General features: G+C 47.4%; 1 long non-coding RNA gene across 1 annotated transcript; it reads right to left on the bottom strand.

The window, feature by feature from the left end:
• Positions 1-1,484: 1,484 nt before the first annotated feature.
• On the bottom strand, positions 1,485-8,508 carry LOC311523511. The gene is made up of 2 exons (XR_014712353.1): positions 7,800-8,508; positions 1,485-4,240 (listed from the first exon to the last, which is right to left on the bottom strand). It is a non-coding gene; the product is annotated as an uncharacterized lncRNA (long non-coding RNA).
• Between the last annotated feature and the right edge of the window lie 325 nt (positions 8,509-8,833).

Genomic DNA, 8,833 nt, shown 5'->3' with positions numbered 1-8,833 from the left:
GTTTAGAATGCAAGGTATTTGGGGCAGGGGTCGCATCTTGCCATGTGTGTACAATACCTAGTGTGATGGAGTCACAACTCTGGCTGGGACCTCTATTACAGTATCTATAAAGCCATTTGTTTTCAGTTTTAATTTTGTTTAAAATTTCCTGGGAATGTATCAGTGTTTATTACAAAAATTTTAAAAATGGGTGAAACTCAGTGCAAAAAATTAACTTCACAGTTTTCTGGGTAAATATTGGAGTCAATACTGGGGGATGGGAGGACAGAAAAAAAGCAATACATAGAGAAAAGTCAGAGTAGGGAAAGTAAAGGCAGTTTAATACTGCGGTTTATTTCATTAATTGTACATTAACAGTTCGTACACATATGCATGCCCATATTAATACGTGTGTGTATCTTCCACTGCATTGCTGTGCTTTAACAGATCGCTTCGCCATTTACACTTAGCCTAATTTATTAGTAACATAAGCACATCCACCTAACGTAATGGATTGGATTTTCTTAACTTAATCAGTATTTGCACATACTTGAGTGGTCCAAAATTTAAGTGAAAATCAGTTTAAAAAAAAACAAAACCCCAAAGAATAGCTTTTTGTAAAACCTGGGCATTTTTCAGTAAAAACTGGAAACAAACCTTGAGTATAAATCATAATACACCGTTGGGTTAGTTCCTTCTTTGAGAGCAGAGAGGCAGTGATGGGGCATGTTGTACTGTTGTGTGGATAAATGGAGGACTTCATACTCCAGGCCTGTCCAGCTGGCACCTTTCACCCACACAAGGTGTGATTGCTTTTGGCAATGCTATTAACCACTTAAGCCCCATCACATGCTTACAGTTCCTCTGGAAGTTGTAGCCCACCTTTCATCTTTAACACTATGAATTCACTTTAACACTATGAATTCACCCTTCCCCACCTCTTTGTTTAATCTCACCACCACTATCACTGTCTGTTCCTACCAGTTGCTTGTTGCTATCACCTCTAGCAGTCATCAGGTGAGAAGGCAGCACCAACCTTTGCCTGGAGAGCTTCATCATATTTCCTCCGTGGAGCTGTGAGCCCAGCACTGGTTCTGTGGATAAACATAGGACATGGTCTAAGCTAAGTGATGCCTTTGAGAGGAACGTATAGAGAGTAAAACTCAGTGCTGCTTGCACTGCATGGTGATGGAATTCCTGCTCCGGTTCCCTCTAGCTGAAGCAGTGGAAACATTCCCATTATGATGAGGTAGAGGAAAATGATGATGCTGGAAGCAGGGGCCTCATTCAGCTTTGGTGAGGCTTCATGGATCTCAGTGGAGTTAGATCAGGGATGATTTTGGGCTCATTAATGCTGATGCAGAGGTCACCAAGCAGGTGACTTCAACATTCCATCAAAGCCTGATCGCATTGAGGTCCTTTGTTAGGGGGCTTATTCCTTCACCCACTTACTTCCCTGGTCCTTCTCGCATGAACAGAGAGCAACAATACCCGAAGTCCAAAGGTGCAAACAATTCGATGTTTATTGGGGTGAACTTCCAGCAAGCATGATTCCAGTTTCCTTCCTCAGTGTCCCCCTTCCCAGCTCTGACACCACAGAGCTTTACACCTGTGTCCCTGTTCCCATTCCTGCCCTTAGCCAAACATGATTCCAGTTTCCCCACCCCAATTCCCTGTTCCCATCCCCCCCGCCACTTCCTGATTGACTGCAGACTATATAGTAAAACTTGAGTTCTGCTTAGCTATACCTTAACCAATCATTTTCCTGAAATTTAACTAACCAATCCTAGCATATTGTAACATAATTATGTAACCAATTATATCCCACCACCTTAATTAGTTTAAACCCAGCAAAATTAATTATACAGCAGACAAGAACAATTAAAGAACCAGACAGAGATTATACAGACAAACAATAGCAAAGTGGGAACTATAATGACAAAACAATACAGAAGTGAGGATTTCACATCCCAGCTATTGATAAGTGAGTTCTTGCCAAACAGGATGCTATCAAACTAAGTTTCCTTTTACATCTTCTAGGCATTTCCCTTTTTCTGGAGGCAATAGGCACTATCAGGACAGGAGTGTATTCCTAACAGCCCAATAGCACCTTATTTCAATGTGACTAGTTTGGAATGTGAGGATGTGACTGTTCCCTTCTCAGCTTATGGCTGCCTCTGCTGCTTAGCCAAAGGCCTTAGCCCAAGAACAGGGCCTCAGACTGTCACAGTAAGAGAAGGATCCTACACTGGCAGAGAGTGATTTTGATTTTTTCTTTTATACCTCGATAACTAGCCAAGTGATAAGAATTCACCTAAATTCTTAGAGTACAGGTCTTTACAGACAGGTCTGAATATCTATATCCTAACATCCTTCGGCTGTTGTAACAGGAGCACACTTACTGCAGAGCTAGCTGGCTCATAAGGACATAAGCGCTTTAGTTCTGGGCCTCAGCTTTCACATTCAAGAAGAAAACTGATTCTGAGTACTTCAGCATGGCAGCTTCAGCGCAGTGAGACCAGAAATATGGGGCGACTTCTTTTGAAATGCAGTATCAGTTAATATAGAGCAAAGAACCAAGGTGGCTGAGATTTCATTGGCCATGAGCACAGCAGAGCACAGGTAAAGGGAACCTGGAGATACAGGTTTCATTGTAGGTTGTGTCGTAGATTACTAGAAACCTGGAATCAGGATGACTGGCTGATGGCTCTCCACTTGGTAGAACTGATTAAAGATGTTGGTCCAGAATAAGCTGGGTCTTGCATAAAACTACACGTGCAATTCTTTGGGAGCTGTCTCTGTTATTTCAGAGTCCTGGTCCAGAATTTGGAGGAAATCTTTCCAGGGCATTATAGGGAGGTTTTCCAAACCATCCCTCCAAACCTTTGGGAGCTATCTCATCATTCACTATGTTGGGGACACTGGGGCATGGCCACTAGGTAACTCGAGGGGATGGAAGACCACGAGTGTCGATGAAGCCCCCTCGCACTAAGCCCAGGTGTCCTTGGCCCTCCCTCCCGCCTGGAGGGCTCTGCGTACTAGGCCCAAGTGTCCTTGCCCCCCCCCACCCCCCGGAGGCACACACAGCAGTTATGCTGAGAATCTGCAACAATATGTTGCCGGCACCCAGTGCCGAGAGGCTGAACAACAGCTTGAGTGGCCCAGTAAGGACTGTTTCTTAAGGGGATTCCTGGGATATTTAAGGCTGCTTTGGCTGCTTTTTAAAACAATTTATATGCCCCTAAGGGGGCATCTTATTTTTTTGATTGGGTACAAGTGGGGGCATTTCTAATTGTGCCGTTCAAATTACACTCGCCATAGGGACCACTACAAACCCACCATTGGCTTGCTACATTGGAGATATTAACTGGACGGCAAGTTATATTTCCAAACCTTTCTTTTGTGGTAAGAGTATTTGTAAGAGTTTCCCTAAAAGGGGAGGAACCATTACACCCACACTGTTGGCCTCCCCTGTTGGTCTTTATCCAATACCCATCAGCCCACTGTGTAATAACACAGGAGCTCTTTCCCACAGGATGCCCATAGGGATCAGATTGGTTTTGGGTAAAATATAACACTCCCTCAGTGAGTACTGCAACTGAATACTCCTGGTCCTGATAAGTGGCTTGCTGTAAAGAGGTCTTGTTCCAGAACGGTGAGTCCGTTCTTTCCTGCTCTTTGGTGGTGGCTAATTCTGCTAGGGTCAAGGGCAACATGTCAAGGGGCATTCCCATTTTGGGGGACAGTGGAGTTGGAGCACATACCCAGCAATCAGTCTAGTTTGTTAAATTAGCAACATGGTGCGCAAGCAAAACAAAGGAGTTATGCTCCCGATATGCACAGTTTGGAAATACCAATACAGAGAATAACAATGTTACCCAATTAATTATCACCAGAGTCTTCCCAACCCAGGGTCTCCAGTACCTGGGTGGGCCCATTTTAGCATTAAGGTGCCCGCTATTTGTGTCTTTTAAACAGTAGCTTTAGCCCGAGATCGTCACTAGATGAGGAGTCAGCAGGTTGGACGGTCCACTGTTCTGCTGACGAGGGGGCAGGTACTGCCTTCAGACGAGAGTGATGGATCCAGTTCTTGTGTCCCTCGATCTTTGCCGCTGTATGGGAGATCAGCAGGACGGTATAGGGTCCTTTCCACTTTTCCTGGAGAGGCTCGTCTTTCCAGGTGTGAACAAGCACAGAGTCACCGGGCTGTAAGGAGTGGACGGGAGAGTCCAAGGGGAGAGGCTGGAAATCCTTGGTATACCTGTGAAGAGACAAGAGAACAGCAGACAGGGAACACATATACTGTGACAAAAAACCATTACCCAACTCCCATTCCCCTGACAGAACCGGGGTGCCATTCATAGGCCATGCCCTTCCAAACATAATTTCAAAGGGACTGAGCCCCAATCTACCCTTTGGGAGAACGCGGATACGGAGTAGGACGAGGGGCAAAGCATCAGGCCATCACAGTGAGGCTTCTTGGCACACTTTTGAGAGATGCCGTTTAAGGGTCTGATTGGTACGCTCCACTACACCACTGGCTTGCGGTCTCCAGGGCGTATGGAGTTTCCAGGGGACCTGTAAGGCATGTGAGATGCTTTGAATGATTTTTGACGTGAAGTGTGTCCCATTGTCAGATTCCATCCACAGGGGGAGTCCAAAGCGAGGAATGATCTCCTTAACAAACTTGAGGGCCACTGTCCTGGCAGTGCAGTTACGGCATGGGAAGGTTTCTGGCCATCCGCTGAACCGATCCACTATAACAAGGAGATATTTGAACCCTTGGGTCCGGGGAAACTCAGTAAAGTCTATTTGCCACACTTGTCCGGGGCCCGGAGTGGGTTCTAGGACAGCTGGTGGCACAGGATGTCCTGGTCGGGGGTTATTCTTTTGGCAGACTAAGCAATCCGCTTGTACCTGGGCAGCCAGGGGTCGGAGTCCGGAAGTGATAAAATATTTTCCCATTAGTTAGATAAGTGCTTCCCTGCCAGCATGAGTGGTTTGATGTAGTTTCAATCATAGAATCATAGAATATCAGGGTTGGAAGGGACCCCTGAAGGTCATCTAGTCCAACCCCCTGCTCGAAGCAGGACCAATTCCCAGTTAAATCATCCCAGCCAGGGCTTTGTCAAGCCTGACCTTAAAAACCTCCAAGGATGGAGATTCCACCACCTCCCTAGGTAACACATTCCAGTGTTTCACCACCCTCTTAGTGAAAAAGTTTTTCCTAATATCCAATCTAAACCTCCCCCACTGCAACTTGAGACCATTACTCCTCGTTCTGTCATCTGCTACCATTGAGAACAGTCTAGAGCCATCCTCTTTGGAACCCCCTTTCAGGTAGTTGAAAGCAGCTATCAAATCCCCCCTCATTCTTCTCTTCTGCAGGCTAAACAATCCCAGCTCCCTCAGCCTCTCCTCATAAGTCATGTGTTCCAGACCCCTAATCATTTTTGTTGCCCTTCGCTGGACTCTCTCCAATTTATCCATATCCTTCTTGTAGTGTGGGGCCCAAAACTGGACACAGTACTCCAGATGAGGCCTCACCAATTTCTGCAGCACTGGCCGGATTAGGCCCTTTGGTAAGAGGACCTTCCCTTCTGGGGAATGGAGCCATCCCTCCTTTTCCCGGAGACTGAGTTTGTCAGTTAGCTGTCTCTCCTCCCCAGAGTACTGAGGGGTTGGAAGTTCCCCTACTGATGGGATAAGGGCATGCATATGGGCGTTCTCAGTCTGAGGGGATGGCAGGGTGGCAGCATGCTTAGCCTCTCTATCTGCCCGGGCGTTACCTCTGGCCACATCTTGATCCTTCCTTTGATGGGCTTTACAGTGTACAGCCGCCACTTCTGAGGGGAGTTGTATGGCTTCTAGGAGCTGGAGGATTTGTGGCCCGTACTTGACTGGGGAGCCTTGGGCTGTCAGCATTCCCCTTTGCTTCCATAGGCCAGCATGAGCATGCAGCACACCAAAAGCGTACTTTGAATCAGTAAAAATGTTGACCCGCTTTCCTTTTGACAGTTCAAGTGCACGGGTCAGGGCTATTAGTTTGGCAAGCTGGGCAGAGGTCCCAGCAGGCAAACCTTCAGCTTCCACAGTGTCATAGAGCGTCACAACAGCATAACCCGCCCTCCTTTGCCCATCTATTACAGTACTGCTACCATCAGTGTACCACTCATAATATGCATTTGGGAGAGGTACATCCTTTAAATCCGGACGGCTGGAGTACTGGGCATCTATGATCTCTAAACAGTCATGTTTCTGTTCCTCTGTTTCTGGCAAGAGGGTGGCTGGGTTAAGGGAGGGGTAAGGTGACTTCAGAGTTCTCTAACAGCTTAGCCTGGTACCGAGCAATCCGAGCCTGGGTGAGCCAAAGTCCTCCCTTTGCATCCAATAAGGCTCGGACCATATGGGGAATATAGATTTGCATAACCCCTCCCAATGTTAGCTTCTTGGCTTCCTCGAGCAATAGGGCAGTAGCTGTGACCGCCCGTAAACATGCCGGCCAACCCTTTGCAACCTGATCCAATTGCTTAGAAAAATAAGCCACGGGACGCTTCCATGCTCCTAACAGCTGTGTAAGCACTCCTAGGTCCACCCCCCTTCGTTCATGTACATACAACTGAAACGGCTTAGAGAGATCTGGCAGGTCCAGAGCTGGGGCTTCCATCAATTTTCTTTTCAGGATTTTAAATGCCCTGTCAGCCTCTGGAGTCCAATAGAAGGGGTCATGATCCGCTCCTTTTACACAAAAAGAAAAGGAGTACTTGTGGCACCTTAGCTCATGCTCAAATAAATTGGTTAGTCTCTCAGGTGCCACAAGTACTCCTTTTCTTTTTGCGAATACAGACTAACACGGCTGTTACTCTGAATCCTTTTACACAGTCATACAGGGGTTTAGCCCACAGTCCAAACTCTGGGATCCATATCCTGCAAAAGCCTGCCATACCCAGAAATGCCCTGAGCCGCTTACAATTACTTGGAGAGGAACTTGACAGATAGCTTCCTTTCTTTTTTTTTTTTCGCTTGAACGCTGAGGCTCCCCTTGCCTTAGCTGTAACCTGATCCCTCTCCACCTCAGACAACAGGGTTCTCAGGAGGATATTACAGTCGTCTCAATCGGTTTGTGACTACTGAGGCACCCCTCAAAGACTGAAATAAACCTGCTTGGGTTGGTGGAAAACTCTCCTGCCTGTGCTTTGAAAGCAGCCAAATCCACAGGATTAAAGGGCACATGAGTATAAACCTGCATAGTTGTGGCAGGACGCCTGTCTGATCCAGACCGGGCGACTTTAGTTTCGGTGATTAAGGGGTATAGGCCAACCATTGGGGACTTACAAGGTGTGGGTGTAGGGGCCGAAGGGGACACCAGCTCTGCCATTACAGTGGGGGTGGGGGTCTGGGGACTAACATTAGCTGCTACCGAACCAGTCGGAGTCAAATTACAACTTTGCAGAATTACAGCTCTTTTCTATTTCTTAAAGCCATAAACGCTTGTGCATACAAATATTCATTCCATTTACCCATTCACTGACAAAACAAAACTAATTGGAGGATCGTGTTGTAATTAATTGACCCTCCTGGTGGCCACCACTCCTGGTCCTCTAGTTGATATTGAGGCCAGTCAACTGTACAGAATCATTTTAATTGGCTCTTAGTCATTGGATCCGCACCAAATACCTTCCAGTTTGCTAGAATGCACTCTAGGGGCGTACACCGTGCCCTAACCCCTGAGCTCTGTCCCTGTGCCATACCTACAGGGTAACTCTGGGCGTCCCCAGGTTCCAACAGAGCATATAATCCGGATTTTAAAAGGTTCCTACCTTATCCAAGGGACCGGTTCTTCACCGTGGCCTGCAGCTGCTCCTCCCCCATGTCTAAGGGACCGGTTCTTCACCACCATCCACAACTGCTTCTCCACTATATGAGTGCGTTGCACCGTTGTACCCTCCGGGGTCGATCAAATCGCATCTCCTCCGAGGCCCCCGATGAACTCACCAGTGCGCGCTGGGCGTCGGTTCTCGCCGCAATCCTCGACCTCCAGGAAGGGTCCGGGCAAGGCTAAATTGCAGCCTCGTTGCCCACCCAGGGACGCCAAAAGCTGTTGCTGGCACCCAGTGCCGAGAGGCTGAACAACAGCTTGAGTGGTTCGTTACCCGGTGTGCTACACCCAATAATCACAACGGGGTGGAGAAGCAGAAAAGTTTATTTGAAGCTTCAAATAGGTACAGGGAGATTTGAATCTCAAATCCTGTACACAGAGCAGGAAGTTACACAGGCTTTTATACATTCTTTTTCCCAGCATACTTATCCAATAGCAAGCTGCCCCAAGTATCCATATAGCCAGCCAATCCAGTTCCCAGCTAGTTCCCTGATTCTCTGTATCATTTGTTAAACTATACATAAAGCTGCTTTATTCAGCATTGTTCTTCCATATCTGCCCTGTTTGGCCTTGCTTAGTTTCAGGCAGTCTGACTCCGCAGCATATTGTTGCAGATCCTCAGCATAACTGCTGTGTGTGCCTCCAGGCGGGGGGGCCAAGGACACTCGGGCCTAGTACGCAGAGCTGCTGCGAGTGCCTCCAGGTGGGAGGGGGGGCCAAGGACACCTGGGCCTAGTGCGAGGGGGCTTCATCGCCACTCATGGTCTTCCATCCCCTCGAGTTACCTAGTGGCCATGCCCCAGTGTCCCCAACAATATTTTGCAGAGTCAGACTGCCTGAAACTAAGCAAGGCCACACAGGGCAGATATGGAAGAACAATGCTGAATAAAGCAGCTTTATGTATAGTTTAATAAATGATACAGAGAACCAGGGAACTAGCTGGGAACTAGATTGGCTGGCTATATGGATATTTGG

This window comes from Lepidochelys olivacea, assembly GCF_965140295.1.
Source record: "Lepidochelys olivacea isolate rLepOli2 genome assembly, chromosome: 7".
Classification (NCBI taxonomy): Eukaryota; Metazoa; Chordata; order Testudines; family Cheloniidae; genus Lepidochelys; species Lepidochelys olivacea.
The sequence above is the reverse complement of the archived record's forward strand: the minus strand, read 5'-3'. Positions and strand labels throughout refer to the sequence as shown.